This window comes from Oryctolagus cuniculus, chromosome X (assembly GCF_051225735.1).
Source record: "Oryctolagus cuniculus isolate XC-2025 breed Fujian yellow rabbit chromosome X, ASM5122573v1, whole genome shotgun sequence".
In the NCBI taxonomy this organism is placed as follows: domain Eukaryota; kingdom Metazoa; phylum Chordata; class Mammalia; order Lagomorpha; family Leporidae; genus Oryctolagus; species Oryctolagus cuniculus.
This window is the reverse complement of record NC_142888.1, coordinates 77,542,610-77,563,501: the sequence shown is the minus strand read 5'-3', so window position 1 is coordinate 77,563,501 and position 20,892 is coordinate 77,542,610. Positions and strand designations below refer to the sequence as shown.

Below are 20,892 nucleotides of genomic sequence, written 5' to 3'. Positions count from 1 at the left end.
ATGGAAACATGAGTTAAAAGATAAGTTTATTTCGGTGCCAAAAATATTCTAATCCATGCAGTTAATTCATAATATTAATTTCCCATGAACTTCTTAAAGACCCTGCATATGATCAGGCCCCAAATATTGCACTGTGAGATTTTTTGGTATATCAGGAGGGTTTATACAGTAAGCCAGGGTTGGCAAGCTTTTTCTATAAAGGTCCATATAGTAAATCTTTGAAGTTTTGCAGCCCACGTGGTATCTGTAATGAGTACTCATATCTGCATTTATGGTATGAAAGCAGCCATGGTCAATATGCAAATATGTAAGCATGTTTTATAAGTTTCTATGGACTTTGAAATTTAAATTTCATAAAATTTACATGTCATGAAATGTTATTCTTTATCTGATTTTTTTCAATGATGTATACATGTAAAAATTATTTTTAGCATATGGACCATACAAAAACAGGAGACAGGCAATGATTCTTTACAAAGTGAGCAGTGATCTGCCTAAGTGTGCCTAGAAGGCCTCTAATACAACATTCAAGGTCACATAAACCTACTGTTAGGATTAGCATTGCTCCAAGCTCTGGTAAAAATCAGGCCACAGACAGTGAAAATATAAAAAGCTCTACATATTATTCATTCACCATAAAACTTAATCTGTTTGACGATTCTGCTGTTTCTGCACTTTGTTCTGATAATAGTGCTCTGATGTGATTGCTATCGAGAAACTCACTTGGCGAACTCCAGTTTCTACAAACTTTTTTTTTTTTTGGTGTTATCTGAGTTTTGACATCCAGTTCCTAGAGAACTAGAGTTAGCCATGACTTCCCATCCAAAATGTGCATGGCAATGAGACTTATATAGTAATCATAGGACCTATCACCAGGTACTTGGAATTTACTGTCTGGTCTTCTTGATGTCAACTCTCTACTTTTCTGAATCATCTCCCCGTGATTGCTTGAGTTCTAGGTCTTGCTGACTTGACCACCTCACCAAGCCTGATAAAGGTAATTAGTATCATACAAACAGAAAGGCATGCAGGAAAAGAAGATGTAAAATAACAAACACCCGAAGAGTGCTTCAATATATTTTGTTATAACCGGAAACCAAGATGGCACAATCTCTTTACCTCATTCCAACCTTGAAGGAAGCACAAGTGTTGAGAACTGAATCTCTTTCTGTAACAATGGCTGCTCAACATTGAAGTACATATTATATACAGTAGGAGTGAGTGTTTGGCCTAGTGCCCTAGACATCAGTTAAGATGCCCATGTCCCACACCAGAGAACCTGTGTTTCATTCTCAGCTCCAGCTCCCAATTCCAGGTTCCTGCCAATGCAGCAAGTGATGGCTCAAGTAATTAGGTCTCTGCCACCCAGGTGGGTGACCTGAATTGAGTCTCCAGCCCCCAGCTTTGGCCCACTGACCTGCTGTGGGTATCTGGGGAGTAAATCCGTGGATGGGAGCACTCTTTCTCTCCCCCCACCCCACCCCCTTCCTCTGTCAAATTAAAAAAAAAACTCATATACATGGTAAAATTCTTAGTAACTGCATCTAGACATAATAAAGATTGTTTACTTTTAACCTTTACAAATGCTAGCTTTCATGTCTCTGATTTCATTTTTTGTGGTTTTGGTTTATTCTTGATTAATTGAGACTGTTCCAGATTTTTAGAGAATATGTGAAGTGATTCAGTCACATAACTACTATTTTGTCTAATTCTTTCAAATGTAGAGAGCTGACTACATTTGCCAATGTAAAAACTACTTGAAGATGAAACTATACCTTATAATGCAGATGATGCTACATCTCAGCTTTTCATCACTGTATCATACAACCTCCACAAAGCTAATGGGAAAAAAAACATCTGAATTGGCAACCTCCATGCTGAGTTCATGTTTTCTCTGGGCTGAAATTTGGGAATGTATACTTCTGACCTGTGTTATATCTGACCTTTCATCACAAAGAAGGTAGGTTACCGGCTCTGTGCCAAGATTCTCAGGTGTGATTAGTTATCAAAAACATGCACGGTCTGTAACTTAGTGACACTGAGCACAGAGATAGCGTGACTTAAGGATTTCGAATATTCTTTCTTAAACACCTAATAGTCCTAAAAATCAGTTATGTACACAGAGGTCCATACTTTTGTTTTTCCAAGTAGAAGTACAGACTTACAGTTATTGGCAGTTAATGACAGTAACATAATACACCTGTTATTCTCCACAATCAGGACATGCTGTATGTCATCATCAAGTTGGCTCTTTTTGATTACTCGGGTTATGTTTATTCAGCTATCTTATTTGGCACAGACTGACATAATGACACTTTGGGAACCAATCCAGGTTTTTTTGTTGTACAAATATTACCTCAGAGCAAAGCATATAAGCTCCTCAGTGAATGTATTTGTCATGTGGGAAAATGTTCTCATTACTTTACATTCTTAATCATATGGCAAAAGAAATGTACCTTGAGCTACAAAAGAAACATGGGAAAATACAAGAGGAAACCAAAGACAGTGCTAATGAGCTCTACCTTCCAATTCCAACACTGCTTTCATTGGCTTGCAACCCTGCTGGTGGTTTCTTCCTCACTACTTGGAGCTCTGAACTACCACAAAGGAACAGGAAGTCTTCCTTTCTTTAGTTCTTCAGTTTGAACGATAAGAACCTTTTGTTTACACATTCAAATTTATAACTATGAGGCTTTTATTTTACATTTGTATTATATCTCTGTTTCTTCTTTCTCTCATGCTAAGCATTCCAGTGATACAGGAGGGCTGTGGCATCCTGGCTGGATTTATTAAGATGGGAGAAACTGGAGAGGTGGGCATTTTGTTCACTGGGACACCAGCATTCCCTACAGGAGTGCCTGGATTCAAGTTTGGGCTCTGCTCCTCATTCCAGCTTCCTGCAGATGTGAGCCCTGGGAGGCAGTGGGTGATGGATCAAGTGATTGGGTCCCTGTCACCCACACGGGAGTCATAGATCAAGGTTCTGGCTCCTAAGGGTTCCTAGCTTTGGCCTGGCCCAACCCCAGCCATCATGAGAGTGAACCAGCAGGTGGGGGCTCTGTCTGTCTGGCTCTCTCTCAAATAAATAAAAATAATTTTTAATGGGATAAACTGGATTCTACTTAAATGGAGATAGGAATGTGACAGTAGATTAGGAACAATTGAATATAAAGGGAAAGAGAACAAACAATAATGGAAGATTCTTAATACAGTGGGAATAGAGACACTTCATGCATAATATCACTAGGCAACAAGCAGTACATGGTCACAAGAATTATGCAAAGTCTTTTGGATAACTCCCATTGGGATCTTCCTTTATTTAATCTTCTCTTGATCATTTAGGCTTAGGAGGGACATTTTAGGCAGCTGTCTGCTGTGCATGGCAGTGGCAGATTTAGGAATAAAATTGTCTCAGATTCCCAGGCCAATGTTTTTCCCCCACACCATACTGTTGTTGTTTAAAAAAAATTGTTTCTAAAAATTATTTTCATTATTTTTTAATTGCTGATTAACTATTTGCTCTGCTCTCCAGTACATTCCACCTGTTAGATCTGGAGCTTCTTTTTGCATATGAAATTCATCTAAGAGGGCTAGCATTTATCACAGTATTTAAGATGCCTCTTGGGATGCTACATACCCTGTCACAGTCCCTGGGTTCCAGTCCCAGCTAGACTTGGTAATTCTAGCTTCCGGTGGATGTGCATCCTGGGAGGCAGTAGACGATCGCCCAAGTACTTCAGTCCCTTCAGTTCCTGTCACCCAGGGATTGAGTACCTGGCTCCTTGCTTTGAACTGGCCCAGTCCCAGATAATGTGGGAATTTGGGGAGTGACACAGCAGATGGGCAATCTATTTCTGTGTCTCTGTATGCCTTCCAAATGATTTTTTAATAAATACATATTTTTTAGAAAAGAAATTAATCTGAGCAACAGGGTTTTCTCTGTGTAGGTGTCCCAAGGAGCCAGTCCTCCTGCTCCTACTGCCCTCCCCCACCCTGCCCTGTACTTTTCAGCACCACTAACTCATAAGAAATTCTGGAAGAAGATAAGGATGATGTTAATATAATGTTTCACTCCCCAAGTTTGACACTGTTTTCACTGGAATCAGTAGTTTAAAGAAATTTCTATTGTTCTTAATTCACTGCTTAGTACTGAGACGTAAGAATAGGCTGTCTTTTCCTTTATGATACAAATTTGTATTTATAAATTTCCCAGGAGCAAATGCAATAATAAGCCTTAGACAGAATTTATAAATTCCTCAGGCCAGTGCTGTGGCTTAGTTGGCTAAGCCTCTGCCTGTAGTGCTGCCATCCCATAAGGGCACCAGTTCGTGTCCCAGCTGCTCCTCTTCCGATCCAGCTCCCTGCTAATGGCCTGAGAAAGCAGTGGAAGATGGCCCAAGTGCTTGGGCTCCTGAACCTGCATGAGAAACCTGGGAGAAGGTCCTAATTCCTGGCTTTGATCTGTCCCTGCTCCACCTATTGAGGTCATTTGGGGAGTGAACCTGCAGATGGAAAACCTCTCTGTCTCTCCCTCTCTCCATAACTCTGCCTCTCAAATAAATAAAATCTTTTTTTTTAAAAAAAAAAGAATTTATAAATCCCTTATTGTTAGTACTCTTTAGACTCAGCCAACCAGCCTTTGACTACTTCCTCTACCCTTCTTCTAGGATTCGAGTCACCCGTTCAGCTATTCACCTTTTTTCATTACTCAAATTGTGAATTCATTTTTGGATTCTTGACCCTCATACCTTTACTTATTTTTATAAGGCCCCATAAACTTGCTTGATGGCTGTTAACTTACTCTTTATATTTTTCTGTCATAACATTGGCCAAAAAGAGCTCTTGTGTGACATTTTATGAGGTTGTGTTGCTACGGAAACTGCTGGGTTGGAAGCTAGCCTCCATTTTACTATTTTATTATCATCTACTTTCTTACACTTGAAGTATTAAAACCAAAAGTGTCCAATAATTCTGTATTTATCATGTCTAGCCTTACCTTATATTGTGGCAAGCTGCCTTCTAACTGTAATTCCTGAGGGCCAGGTCAAAGGTCCCCACTGGCAGACCTAGCATGGGAAAGGGAGCCACGCAATTAACAGGACACAGAAACCAGAACTTTCTTGATCAACAATTTCCTAATGTCACACTCCCCAAACCTCCAGATAGGTATTTTCATTGACTTTATTTTTTTTAACTTGGCTTTTTGTAAATTTTAAATTTTTTTCTACTTACTTGAAAGATGGTGAGAAATCTCCCATTCTCCGATTCATTTCCCAAATGTCCATAATGGCAGGGACTGGGCCAGGTCCAAGCCAGGAGCCTGGAATGCCATCTGTTGGAGAACTACATACTTGGGCCTTCACCTGCTGCCCAGTAGCAGAAGCTGGAATCATGAGGGGAGCTGGCACTGCTAAAGACATTACTATAGAGGCCGACAAGAACCCATACAAGGATAGCCCTGCCAATTGGCTGCCTCTTCCCTGTTGTCACCTTAAGAAAGAAGGATATGAGGGTGGGAATCTGTAATTCTGAAACACTGAGAATTAAACAAGACTGATGTATCCAAAACAAACTATTTCAATAGAAAGAAACTGAGTTTCCATCATGATTAAATAATAAAAACTTAGTCCTCAACTGAGCACAGTAGACAAAGGCCTATACCTTGCTGCTCACTTACAGTGCCCTAAAGGACCATAGCAGAGTCTTGGGGAATCACACTGGATTCTGCAGAGTCCCATGTAAGCCACCAACATTTCCAGCCTTGGGGATATGATCAGGATTTCCATAATGAAATTTGAAAGCAGGAAGCTGTGAGACTGTATTATAGTAACTCAAAATTTGTTTCTATTAACACTGGAATAAATTTAGGAGCCAGGTAAAAATGCCAAATGCCACTTAACAAATGGGGATTTGTTCCCACTAATCCAGGCATTTCTAATCTCCATCCATGAATTTTGATGGCACATGAGTGCTTTGAAAGGTGAGTGTCAAATTGAGAAGATATACATACATATGGATATGCATCAGAAAGTGTGGGAAATGGAATTAAAAGCTAAGTTTATTTTTGGTGCAAAAAAATTGAAATCCGCACATAGTTTTTTTTCATAATAGGCATTTTCCATGAACTATTTGGAGTCGCCTTGCATGTGTACATTCCAGGACAGAGGTTTTGTAACTTTCATGAGTGTTCCAAAGAGTGAGGGGGTAAAAAGGTTAATTACTTATAGAAAGAGTACTTGAAGTTTGGGGAAGAGGTAAGTTTAGCCAGAGAGATGGGGGTCAGAGCAAGATCTCAGACAGAACATTAGGAAATAAAGCAACTGTAAAACAAATCAGATATCTTAAGAGACCGCTTCGCAAACCAGTGTCACATGAATGGCAGATGGTGTGATAGACTATCATGATGCAAGGTCGTTATTGAAGACTATTGACCTGGGGCTTATGTATGCACTTTATGAGCTACATAAACTCTCTGAAATGGGCTGGGAGATATCCTATGTGTTTGTATATAAGCATACTTCTTATATGCAAAAAAAGTCTTAGCTTTCCCAGAATCTTAGACAGGTCTTTGAACTACACAAGGTTATACCATTTACTATAACTTCTGGCCATGACAATGAATCAGCTTCCTTCCTATATGCATTTCTCATTTTCCCACCTTCATATAATCATACTTCTTCTCTTCCTTTTCTTTCCTTTCCTTTCCTCCTGCTCCCTCTCACTCCTCCCAGTCCCATCCTCTCCCCCCGCCCCACAAAGCAGTAGAGAATAATGCACTGCAGTATTAGTAGGAGAGCTGAGGGGACAAAGTTCAAAGGGGTGATACTAAAGGAATTAACCACCCTTCTGAATGAGGAAGACACTGCCAGCAGGAACACTTCATGGGCTATTTATCATTATAAAGTAGGCAAGAGGAATTGACTCACCCAGTGGGTAATCAGAATTCTAAGCAAGGACCTCATTCCAAGATAATTCAGTGAACAAGATTTAGATAGCACCTGTCTTCATTAGCAGTATAAATATTTCTTTCAAACTTTTTGGAATTAAATACAGAATGAGATCAAGTTTCTCCACTTTCTGAATTATTAGGGCATGATTCTGACCTACTCATGTGGGTGGACCTCTGTCTTCATCATTCCCAGGAACCACTGACAAAGCATGAGCTACTGTATGATATTGGTCACTTTGCCAGGATTTCTATCTTTCACAAAGGAAGCTTTTCTTGGCATCACTGGGAAGTCTCTAGCAACAGAAGTCTGACAGGGCTGCCTCAGAAAAATCTAATTTCAAATGGTGCATATGTGGTACATGCTAAATTTTTTTCCTTTATTTGATTCTCACAAAAGATCTATGATATAAATATTATCATCTCCATTTTATCAGATGATAAAACACTCTTAGAGATGATAAACAAGTTTGACCTGTGGTCATATTCATTTGTTTAAGAGGTAAAATCAATAACTGAAGTCAGCTTTGTCTTGACATGTCATGTGCTTTCCACAAAGCCATATGGCTATTATGACCAAAACATTTCAATGAATTTATTTATAAACATAACAGACTTTCAAAGAGTTATCTTGACTTAGTTTAGTATATTCTTGTTTCAGTAGATTGATTTAAGTGTGATTAAGTTTAGTAACATAATTTGAGCAGAAATATGTTGTGTTTATAATGTAATTTGTATATGTCGCTGTGTGGTTCATACTCTGGCTCAGTAAATATTTTATGAATTAATGAGTAGGTATATATGTTAATCCACTTGAACTTTTATATCAGAATTCCATAGACTAGGCGGCTTAAAACAACAGAGATTGATTTCTCACAGTTGTGAAGGCTGGAAAGCCCAAGATCAAGGCAAGGCAGATTCAATGTACGGTGAGGGCCCACTTTCTGTTTCAGAGAGGGTATCTTCTCACTGTGTCTTCACTTGGTAGAAGGTCACATGGCTTTCTGGAGTCTCTTTTAAAATGACACTAATCCCACTCACCATCTGTGAGAGCCCACTTTCTAATACCATTCCATTGGGTATGGTATTCAACACATGAATTTGGGGGTCACAAATGTTGAATTTCTAGCAATAAGTAAATAAATTCTCAAGAGAATCATGTTTTGACTTTGAAGGTCAATACTCATTAGACAATACAGATATACAGATATAGACATATTTGTTTTGTTCAAATTATCAAGTTACTTAGTCATACCTTACATCCCCTAGCAAAAAGATCAGTTGCATTGAATCAAGAGATACAGTGGGTCAGCATTGTGGAATTGCAGCCATCCCATATCAGAATTCTGGCTGAGTTCTGTCTGCTCTGCTTCTGATCCAGCTTCCTGCTAATGAGCCTGAGAAGGTAGTACATCATGGTCCACGTACTTAGGCCCCTGCCATCTACTAGGGAGATCTGGATGGAGTCCCAGTCTCCTGGCTTCAGCCTGGCCCAGACCTGGCTTTTGTGGGCATTTGGGGAGGGAACCAGCTGATGGAAGATACTTTGTCCACCACCACCCCCCAAAACACACTGTCACTCTGCCTTTCAAATAAATAAATCTTAATAATAACACAAATGGTCACTCAATGGTAAGCTTCATTTTTATGTCTCCTAACTCAAACTCAGTATAGTATCCTCTCCAAAGATAAAATTTTTTAAAGACAGACTAAATATCAAGAAAAAGATTCATGACAGCAATGTGCAGCTTGAATACACAAGAATAAATACCACTTAGGAGGAGTTCCCTCATTTTATCTGAAAAAGATAAGAACCTCTTAATCATTGCCCATTTTTGTAACCTAACCTCTTGTTATAAAAGTAAAACTAGTGGATGCATCTGTCAGGCATTACATTTATTTTTATCACCTTTCAACCAAATGCATGATTTATAGACGTATAACTTCTTGCTAATTTTAGAGTCATTTGATTTTTAGAAGAGTGAAGAATCTGTAATCAGGCTATAAAAGATTCACTACAAATAATTTTTATGCGCCATTATGTCCAGAACGAAATGTTGAACAAACTACCATGAAACAAGCATTTGTAATAGCTGAATAGAGTTACATTGAAAGAATCCAATGGAATCAAGCATTTAATTACAGCTCAATTTGCTTCTATTCATAGCATGCATTTCTTTTTCAATATATAGCTTCTACGTATTGCCCACCAAAAACCACTTAACTCCAAACCAACATTTCCCAGGCATTCTCCTTCCCAAACGCAGACTCACGTGCAGCTGTCTTTTGGACATTTCTACTTGGATATTGAGAGTCAGGGGTGTTGTGTCTGGCTGTGCAGACTGTGCTCTACACAACTTTGGGGATAAGGGGAGCCAGTTACATAGAATATCATTGAAATAGTGCCTCGTGGGGTTGCACAACAGAGCTACCTTGTCCACAAGCAAATCCCATCCAAGTGTAAATTTAACAAATCCTTCCTCCAGAGTGGTTTTATCTTGCCCAGTTCCATTTCCATTGAACTTAACAATGTTGCATTTTGCCTGTTTGCAAGCTTTGAAGTTTGGAAAACTGTCTGACAGCTTCTCCTGTACTTTATATTTAATCAGTGGCTGAGCCAAGTAGATTCTGACCTTCATGATGTCTATCACATTTATTTTCTGCTTCCTTTTCCCATGCGGGAGGGGAGGAAACCTGACTGTTCTCTCATTATGCGGAGTTATAGAATTGCACATTTAAAAGCAATAATGGATTGGATACATCCAGACCAAATCATTCATCTTACAAATGAACTAACCATAGTCAAGAAAAGTTAAGTGACTTGCTGAAGGGTGCATATTATAACAAATTCAGTGACAGAAATAGGATTAGAAAAGGAGTCTCATAGCTCTCTTGATCCAAAATCTTTTCCACTTAACCTGATGTCAAGTCTCCCCTCGGCTTCCAATCCAGCTTTCTACTAATGTTCACCCTGGGAGGGAGCACATGTTGGCTCAAGTACTTGGGTCCCTGCCACACACATGGGAGACCCAGTTGGAGTTCTAAGGTTTTGACATCAGCCTGGCCCAGTCCTGGCTGTTGTAGGCATTTGAGGAGTGAACCAGCAGATAAAAGATCTCTCTAGATAGATAGATAAATAGATAGATAGAACATAATAGATATAGATATGCAGATCTATATCTACATATCATCTATCTTGCAAATAAATTTTTAAAAGAATTCAAGCAGAATAATTTCTAATAAAACAACTAGCCCTTATTTACATGACCCAGGATTATCTCCTCTTTCTCTACTTCAATCCATCCTACATATTTTGGCCACACCAATCTATAAAAAATATTACTTTCATCATAGCCTTTTATGGCTACCCATTATTGTATAAAGAAAGCATGAATTCTATAGCTGTAACCTAATTTTGTATTCCAGTTCAAAAACAGAAAATATATCAATATAATTTTACACATTAATAGACTAAAAGAGAAAATTCTGTTTATTTCAAGCACTTCAGAAAAAAAGTTGAGTTTCAATATTTGTACATAATAAAAAGAAATCCAGTCGTACTCTTAGTCATTTTTCCCAGAGAAATGAAACTTTATCTTCACACAAAAACCTGTGTGCTAATATTTATAGCAGGTTAATTCATCATAGTACCAAATGAGAAACAATCCAGATATCCTTCAATACGTGAATTGCTAAAATATGGTACATCCATACCACGGGATGACACTCAGCAATAAGCAAGAATGAACTATGGATACATGCAAGAACCCAGATCAGGCTTCAGCGAATTATGCTAAATGAAAAATGTCAATTCAAAATGTCACATATGGAGGGCAGGTGTTGTGGCACATCAGGTTAAGCTGTTTCTTGGGATGCTCACATACCATGTCAGAGTGCCAGTTTGAGTCTTAGCTGTTCCACTTCCAATCTAACTCCCTACTAATGTTCCTATACTCGAGATCATGAGGTTGTTTCAAGAATAACAGACTGGGGCCAGCACTGTGACATAGAGGGTAAAGCCACCGCCTGTGACTCCAGCATCCCACATGGGTGACAGTTTGAGTCCAGGCTGCTCCACTTCCAATCCAACTCCCTGTTAATGGCCTCAGAAAAGCAGAAGATGGCCCAAGTCCTTGGGCCCCTATACCCATGTGGGATACTCAGAAGAATTTCTAGGCTCCTGGCTTTGGCCTGGCCCAGCCTCAGCCATTGAAGCCATTTGGGGAGTGAACCAGCATATGGAAGACCTTTCTCTCTGTCTCTCCTTCTGTCTGTTTGTAACTCTGCCTTTCAAATAAATAGAATAAATCTTTTTTAAAAATAAGAGCCTAAGGAAATAGAATAGGGAAACAAAGAAATGGAATAAAAAGTTAGATTATTTAGGGGTAAGTTTGTGACATAGTGGTAACACATCAATCGGGATGCCTGTATCCCATACTGGATTGTCTAGGTTTCAGTCCTGGCTGTGCTCCCAGTTCCAGCTTCCTGTTAAAGAGCACCTTGGGAGGCAGCAGACAATGTGTCAAGTAGTTGGTTCCCTGCCACCCATGTAGGAGATCCAGACTGAGTTCCCAGATCCTAGCTTTGGCCTGGTTGAGCCCTGGCTGTTGATAGCATTGGGGAAGTGAACCAGATAATGGGACTCCCCCTTCCTTTTCCCCCCCCCCCTCTCTACATTTCAAATAAATAAGGTAAATTATTGAATAGCCAGTGTTGAAAAGCTCAAAGATAATTAGCACCAGATCTAATTCCAAATATGAAGGCACTATAAGTTGTTAAAGATCTGAACGATAAAACTGCAATGATAATAAAAGTCAATATAGGAAGATAACTTTGTGATCTCCAAATTGAAAAAAAAATGGCTTCTCAAGAAAAGTTGAAAAGCATACACCCTAAAATAAAAAAATTAATTTTATATCATCAAAATTAAGGAGTGTGGGGGCCAGGGTTTAGCCCAGTGACTAAGACTCCTGTTACAACACCTGCTTCCCACAAATGAGCACCTGGGTTTGAGTTGATGGTAGGCTCTTGACTCCAGTTTCCTGAAATTATGTACCCTGAGAGGCAGGGGTGATGCAAGTGACTGGGTTCCTGTCATCCACATGGGAGACCTGGAATGAATTCCTCGCTCTTGGCTTCAGCCTAACCAAGCCTGAGCCATTGCAGACATTTGAGGAGTGAACCAGTTACTCTGTCTGCCTCTCAAATAAATAAACAAGGTGTTTTTTTTCCTCTTTTGTTTTTTTTTAAAGATTTATTTATTATTTATTTGAGAGGCAGTGTTACAGACAGAGAGAGGGAAAGACAGAGAGAAAGGTCTTCCATCTGCTGGTTCACTCCCCAAATGGCTGCAATGGCTTGAGCTGAGCTGATCTAAAGCCAGGAGCCAGGAGCTTCCTCCAGGTCTCCCACGCAGGTGCAAGGGTCCAAGGACTTGGGCCATCTTCCGCTGCTTTTCCCAGGTGCATTAGCAGGGAGCTGGATGGGAATTGGAGCATCCAGGACTCAAACTCACCCATATGGGATGCCAGCGCTGAGGGCAGAAGCTTAACCTACTATGCAATAGTGCTGCCTCCAAATGTTTGTTTGTTTATTTATTTTTAATTAAAGAGTTCTGTTCAACTAAGAACATCATTGGAAAAATGATTAGATGATGAAATTATAGAAAGAGGCAGGAATTTTGTAATTTCAGAAACAAACAAGGAGGGGGCTAGCATTGTGGCCCAATTGGTTAAGGCAAGGCCTGCCATACCAGCATCCCATATGACTGTGGGTTTGAATCCCAGCTGCTCCATTTCCAATCCAGCTCCCTGCTAATGTGCTTGAGAAAGCAGCAGAGGGTGGCCCAAGTCCCTGGGCCCCTGCCACTGACATGGGAGACTGCTGGATTCCAAGCCTGGCCCAGCCGCAGCTGTTGCAGCCATTTGGAGAGTTCTGGCATTTGAGAAGTGAACCAGAAAATGGATGCTAGCGCTCTCTCTCGCTCTCTCTCTCTCTTTTGCTCTCTGTGCCTCTGCCTTTCACATAAAGTAAACAAAATAAATAAAACAGTGTAGATATTATTTTGCACTACGATGGAACAAAAAAAAAAGGGCAACAGACAAATCCATAAATATACTTGGAGACAACAACTCCTCTCTTAGTTAAAGAAGTATTAGACAGAAAACTCAGAAGGATATTGAAGACTTGAATAACACCATCAGTCAACCGGATAGGTGTGAAATTTATACAGCACACCACCCAACAAGAATGGAATATCTAATCTTTAGAAGTGTTCAGGGGCCAGCGCTGTGGCATAGTGGGTAAAGCCTCCACCTGTGGTGCCAACATCCCATATGGTCACTGGTTTGAGTCCCAGCTGTTCCACTTCTGATCCAGCCCACTGCTATGGCCTGAGAAAGCAGTGAAGATAGCCCAAGTGCTTGAGCCCCTGTACCTGCATAGGGGGCCAGGAAGGTGCTCCCGGCTCCTAGCTTTGGATTGGCTCAGCTCCGGCCATAGTGGCCATTTGGGGAGTGAACCAGAAGATGGAAGATCTCTCTCTCTCTCTCCATCTCTCCCTCTCTATGTAACTCTGCCTCTCAAATAAATAAATAAATCTTTTCAAAAAAGTGTCCATAAAGTATGAAACAGTTGCCAAAGATAGGTCACATTTTGAGCCATTAATCAAACTTTAAAAAATTCAAAAGAATAGAAATCACAGATAATTATACTCTCTGGCAAAATGCAACTAAATTAGAAATCAGTTGTAAAAACTAAAAAGTTCCAAATATCTAGAAATTAAGTAACCCACGAGTCAATTAGGAAGTCTCAAGAAAGCCACAAAAACACTCTCCTAGAATTCATAAGGTAATACAGTATGTTTATATGCTACAAGGTTGATATATATAATTCACTGTTCTTCTATATACCAGCAATGAAAAATTAGATTAAAATTTTTAAAACAGTATAATTCATGATGAAAGCAAGAAACCTAAATAGTGACCAATAACCCTAACAAAATATGTGTAGGACCTATTCACAGATCTCTATAAAACACTGATGAAAGAAATCAAAAAAGCTCTAAACAAATGGAGAGATATATTATGTTCATAGAATAGAATACTCAATATTATTAAAATATCAGCTTTAGCAAAATTAATCTATAGGTAATAGATACTAATAGTAATAACCAATCGAATTCCTAGTATACTTTTTGGTAGGTATCCATACGAAACTCTAAATGTTGTATTTACAGGCAAAGAAACTAAACACCCAACACAATTTTGAAGAACAAGAATAATGATAGAGAATGGACACTCCTTTACTTCCAGACTTATTATAAAGCCATAATAAATGAGACAGGGTCAGGTATTGGCTCAACGGCTTGGGGCCCCAGCATCCCACATAAGAGTGCCTGGTTTGAGTTCTGGCTATTCTAGTTCCAATGTGGACCCAGCCTCCTGCTACTGTGCATTCTGGGAGGCCTCAGATGATGGCTTAAGTTCATGGGTTCCTGCCATCCATGTGCGAAACTCAGATGGAGTTCCAGGATCCCAGCTTTGGCCTGGCCAAGTCCTGGTTTCTGTGGGTATTTGGGGAGTGAACCCGCCGACAAGAGATCTCTAACTCTCTGCTTTTCAAATAAAATTAAAATAAGTAAAAATTAATGGGAGCATCACTCTGGCGTAGCAGGTAAGGCTACTATTCGCAGTGCCAGCTCCCTGTGTGGGCGCTGGTTCGGGTCCCAGATGTTCCACTTCTGATCCAACTCTCTGTTATGGCCTGAGAAAGCAGTGGAAGATGGCCCAAGTCCTTGGGCCCCTGCACCCACATGGGAGACCTGAAAGATGCTCCTGGCTCCTGGCTTTGGATCAGCCCAGCTCCGGCCATTGTGGCCACTTGGGGAGTAAACCAGTGAATGGAAGACGTCTCTCTCTCTCTTTATCTCTCTGCCTCTCTGTGGCTCTGCTGTCAAATAAATAATCTTTTAAAATTAATGAAGCCAAATACATAAAAAAAAACACATAAATCCCCACCTGGGAACTCAATACAAGTCTCCCACATGAGTGGCAGGAATCCAATTACTTGAGCCAATCACTGCTGTATCCCAGGGTGCACATTAGCAGGAAGCTAGAGTCAGAAGCTGGAGCCAAGTATCAAATCCAGGTAATAAAATATGGGATGCAGGCATCTTAGCTGGCATTTTAACTGCTAGGCTAAAACACCCACCCTGGATATATATTTTCTATATATATTTTCTTTTTTGGGGGGGATATATGTTTTCATTTCTCTTGGATAAATATATTGAAATGGAATGGCTATGTTCTTTGGGGGATATGCTTAACTTTCTACAGTACAGGAGAGCTCCAGTTGTTCAACATCCCCTACAATATTCAGTATAGTTGGTCATTTTAATTTTATACTTTAAAGACAGTGTAGCTGATTGATTTTTGACAAGGATACAAGGATACAAAACCAATTCAGTGAAGGAATAGTCTGGAAAAATTGCATATCCACATGTTAGAAATAAATTCGATACATATTTTTTCTTTACATAAAAATTAACTCAAATGAGAATAAAGAACTAATATAAATCCCAAGACTAAAAATGCCTAGAAGAAAACATCAGAAAAACATTTTTTTCTGACCTTCAAATAGGCAAAGTTTTCTCTCATCATCCATAAAAAAATTGACAAATTGTATATAAAATTATAAATTTCTGCTCTTTGAATAACATTGGAGATAATGAGAATAAAAGTCATAGACGGGAAACATTTGCAAATCACATTGCTGATTAAGGATTCATATTAACAATATTATTTTATCAACCATAAGGAAACAAGTGGTCCAGTTTTAAAACAAGATTTGAACAGACACTTCACCACAGAAGATATATGGATAGCAAATACACTCATGAAAAATGATCTACATCATTAATAGTTAAGTAAAGATAAATTAAAATGAGATACTACCACATACCATTGACTAACCTCAAACATATCCAAATAACATCAAGTGCTGGTGAGAACATTGAACAATACAACTCTCATCCATTGCTGATGTAAGTGCAAAATGATAGTCACTCTGGAAAGTTTGGCGATTTCTTAAAAACTTCAATATATATCCAACAGGGCTAGCATTGTGGTGCACTGGGTTAAGCTGCCACTTGCAACACCAGCATCTCATATGTGCACCAGTTTGAGTCCTGGCTGCTCCACTTCCAATTAATTCAGCTCCCTGCTAATACACCTGGGAAAACAGCAGAAGATGGCCCAAGTACACCCACATGGGAGACCTGGATGACGCTCCTGGCTCCTTGCCTCAGACTGGCCCAGCCATAGCCATTGCAGCTATTTGGGAAGTGAACAAGGGGATGGAAGATTTCTCCTCCCCTCCCCTCCTTTCCCCTCCCCTCTTCTTCCTCTCCCCCTACCCTATGTGACTTGTAACTCTGCCTTTCAAATAAATAAATGAATCTTTGATATCTACCATATAGCACAGCAATTCCATATGAAGTACAGACACATGCCTTACAGAAACCTATACACAAATTTTCACAGCAGCTTTATTAATCGCCAAAATTTGGAAATACCCCTTCAACTGGCAGACACGATTGTACATCCACATAATGGATGCTATACAGCAACAAAAAAGAACAACTGACACACAAAACAATATGCATGAATGTTTAACATATTATGCTAAGTGAAAGATATCAGATACCAAAAATCTACATATTATATAATTCCATTGAGTGGACATTCTAGATAAGGCAAATGTATTGGAATGGAGAAGAACTTGGTAGTTGCTAGGAATCATAGCTAACAAAAGAGGCTGACTACAAAGCAGCATTGTGTTCTATATCTTATTTGTAGTAGTCGCTACAGCACTCTACACATTGGTCCAAACCCATGAAAATATATATAAAAAAGGGAATTTTGGGACCAGCACTGTGGTGTAGCTGGTAAAGCCACCACCTGTAGTGCTGGCATTCCATATGGGCTCCCGGTTGCTCCACTTCTGATCCAGCTCTCTGCTATATGGCCTGGGAAAGCAGCAGAAGATGGCCCTTGGGCCCCTGCATCTGCATGGGAGACCCAGAAGAAGATTCTGGCTCCAAATCAGCCCAGCTCTGGCCATTGTGGCCAACTGGGGAGTGAACCAGCAGATGGAAGATCTCTCTCTGTGTCTCCTTCTTTCTCTGTGTAACTCTGACCTTCAAATAAATAAATAAATAAATCTTTAAAAACAAACAAAAATGGTGAATTTTACTGTAGATAAATTAAAAAATAGAAAATAATTTTATAAAGGAAAACAGGTAATTCACAAAAAGAATAAATCCAAGTGGCCAATAAACCAATAAAAAGATCTTCAACCTTCCTAATATCAGGAAATGCAAATAAAAAATTGGGAAATAGATTTCTACACACAAGACTTACAAAAATTAAGAAGTCTATCAAGGAATTTGAGAAAAGAGACTTCTAAGCTTCCAGTGGGAGTAGAAATTGATACATTCTGGAGAGCAACTTGGTAATATTTTGTAAAGTCGAAGACATATACAACCTAGTCTTTAGCACTTCTACCTCTTGATTTGTACCTAGAGAAAAACCTAGCACATGTGCACAAGAACACAAGCCAAAGAATGTTAAGTGCAGCATTATTTATAATATCAAATGGAAGTAATTTATGTCAGTCAAAAGGAGAATGTATAAATAAATCTGTGATGTATTGATATAGTGGAATGATGTACAGCATTTAAAATGCATGAACAAAGGCCAAGTGTATCAAATAAATAAATATCAATAGGAAAATGTTGAGTGAATGAAACAAGCAGCACAATAACATGTATGGTATGATATTTGTATATAGATTAACAAGTAAAATAATACATCCTGTATACTGATAAATATGTACTTGGCAGTAGTTTAAAAATCTGTGTTGGAATGACAAACACTAAGTTTAGGATAGTGATTACCACTGAAGAGGGATGGAAAGGAATGAGATCTGATCAGGGAGGACCACAAAGAAGTATTCAATTGTATTTGTAATGTATAATATTCCTTTGAAATAAAAAAATATGAAGCAAATGTGCCAAACTGCTGAGAACAGGTTTATTTTTCTATTCACTGCATGCTTCACAAAAAATGCACAAATAGAAAATTATTCCTGTAAAGATTTCCATGCACCATGAAAATCTTCTCCCACAGCAGCAGCTAACAGCAGCTCATTTGCCACTCTATGGGCAACAATGCTGTTACGGCTTACGACATAGACTGCAGAACTTGGGGTCAAATCGTACCTCTACCATGTACAAACTGTATAGACTTAACAAAGTTATGTAATCTCTTTAAACCGCAGTGTCCTTTGATTAATCGGGTTAATATCTACTTCTTTATGTAGTTGTGAGAAATAATGATTTTGTGATAGTCAGTAGTAATAACGACTTCAAAACAGATTTTCTGGTTCATAGGAATCACCAAAAAATGAATCTTTGTTACTGAATCATTTATTATCTATAGGGTAAATTCAAGAAAGACATTGTAGATGATGAGACACTTGATTTGAATCACAAAAGACTTTGAAGAATTAACCAGTTATTCAAGGGATGTCTTATATAAAAAGGACAAAACTGCATGTGGCAGAAGCATCAATGCACTTGATAGAACTTGGGTAGCATTCCTGAACAAAGTCAAACATTTAAGTCTTGTAGTCCTAGTCTCTGACACATATTTCACCTTCAACCTTGGGTGTATCCTTGACAAAGCACAATATAAGTCAAAATACACGTTGGAGATGATGATGAATCAGTTTTGAGATGAGTGGAAAGAATGATGACCTGTGAGAAGCAATAATTTATCTAGACTTGAAAAGATTATGCAGTCAAATGCTAAAAACAGAACCGGAGGGAAATGTGGTGAACGCATCTGAAGATCATCCCCTTTTCCCTTACTTTTATTTCTCCATTTTCCACAATATCTTCATTTTCCAGAGGCACTCTGGAAAACTAGTCTGCTAAAAGCGCATTACTCAAATAGTAAACCTTTAGACAAGATTGATATAACTTATGAAATTACCTTGTTGTTGGGGTTCAATGACTGAGCAACGGACTGGATCACTGCCTGGCTGGTTAAATTACATTCGTAACCAGACTGGAAACTTGTAGGCCTGGCTACGTTGTGTTAAGAAACACAGCAATTGAAAATGATTTTAATTCAGTAAAAGCTTGGCTCTTCTCACAGCCAAAAAGTAGAACTGAATTTAAAAAGATTAATGTGCTGGTGCCACATAGTTATATAGCCTAACTGAAATATTTTTTACTTAGAAATTTAAAAAAATAGAATTAAATCGAGAAGATGATAAAATGGCAAAAGGGCCTGTGGGATAATCCTGGGGCCATATCATTGCAACATCATACCCAAGCTCTCTTGCTAATCATATCGTATTAGTAATTGTACATGAGAAGTCTAAGACCAGTTACCAGGAATCAATTCTCTTTTCAATACCTATGTCCTTGGGGAGAAAAGGAGAATCAAAACTCTAAGAGAACTATATATTCAGTGCTGTGAAAGGAACTGACAGTGGAGCCAAGGCAACAGCTTTCTCCTTTGTCCAAACTTCCACAAAGGATAATTTTTTGAATATGTCCAAAATTAATGTGGAGCAAGAAGAAAAATGGCCACTCAAAAGCAAAATGAGTTAAGAGCTCAAGTGAACAGTTGTGTAGCTTGGTTTAGCAAGCACCTCAGCCTCCAAAATGACACAAGGTACAATTGCACAGCTTGGCTTGCCTGGTTCCCAAATACTGCCTGAGTATGTCTGTTTGACCACCCATGAAAATACTCATAGAGCAGTTCTTTCAGAAAAAAGAAAATGGAAATTAGTTTCCAGTGAATGGGAAATTTCAGCAAAATACATTTTAAAGGTTGAGAAATAAATTTTATCAAATATATTATGATTTTAAAAATTTTTTTAACTTTATAGATGGACTTTTATTTAATTCAAGTCTTAAAACATGCTTCCTGCTAGAAATAAGCAGGCAGTTTTCCATTGCAGATGAAAAACAGTAGCACCGAGTTCCCTTGACTCTCTGAGATCACGTGAGAAGGAGTTAGAGCTGGCAGGAAGGGCCTGAGCTCTGGAGAGAACCAGGTGACCTGTGTCCAGAGCCAGCATAGGTCCACAGTGAGACCCTGGCTGCCACCACTGCACTGCTGGGACAGCTTCATCTCCTGCGGGCTGCATACACATTTCCATTGTTGTATTCGCCAGGTCCTGTGAGTTCAGGCACTGACCTCCAGCGGTCAGTGTCACCTCTGAAAATTCCCAGAAGCTTCAGACACAGCAGGGAGGCAAGGCACACCCCCAGGGCCTTGTCTCTGGCTCAGACAGGAAGCAGCTGCCCTGGATTTGTCAAGTGAGGTGAAGGAGTTCCTACCTTCTCGCAGGTTCAGGGGTATCAGGTTGATCTTCAAGGCACCCTCACCGTCTCTCTTCCGTGAAGTTCAGTATCAGGCAGATGACAACAGGTGGTTGGGGCTATTTAGTGCAGGATCCCAGCCCCGAGTCTTTCCTGAGGGGCTTAGTGGTAGAAGCCCTTCTTGACCCTGTTCTCATCAATGTTGCAAAAAGAGTGACTTTGCAATGGTCAGGAGCTGTCAGGCTGCAGCCCAGCCTGCTCCTCTGCTTGCCCGCATATCACAAGGTGAAGGTGGATGGTGCCTGAGGCCTAGAAACTGGACGCGATGGGTTCAGATGGTGGCCTTGACGTCGGAGTATGTGACGGATACTGGTGATGGCAATAGAGGAGTATGTTCTGTTCCACTGTGATGACCCCAGCCACGTAGGTGATGTAGGCCAGCAGGTCCTGCAAGAGTGAAGGAGAAGCATGCACCCTAGTTGGTGGTTCCACTCCAGCTTGGGAATGCTTCATTCATATTGTTGAACCTAAAGGCAGTCATTTGAGT

The 20,892-nt window shown here is 39.5% G+C and overlaps 1 long non-coding RNA gene across 5 annotated transcripts in view; it reads right to left on the bottom strand.

Moving 5' to 3' along the window:
• The window catches only part of LOC127484884 (uncharacterized), a 250,294-nt gene that overhangs the window by 121,558 nt on the left and 107,844 nt on the right, over positions 1 to 20,892 (bottom strand). Inside the window, exon 3 of one of the 5 annotated variants that reach the window (XR_011385377.2) lies at positions 18,416 to 20,792. The exons of the other annotated variants lie outside the window; for them this stretch is intronic. This is a non-coding gene — a long non-coding RNA (uncharacterized LOC127484884). Of the gene's footprint in view, positions 1 to 18,415; positions 20,793 to 20,892 lie in introns of those variants that run through there. 5 annotated transcript variants of the gene reach the window in all.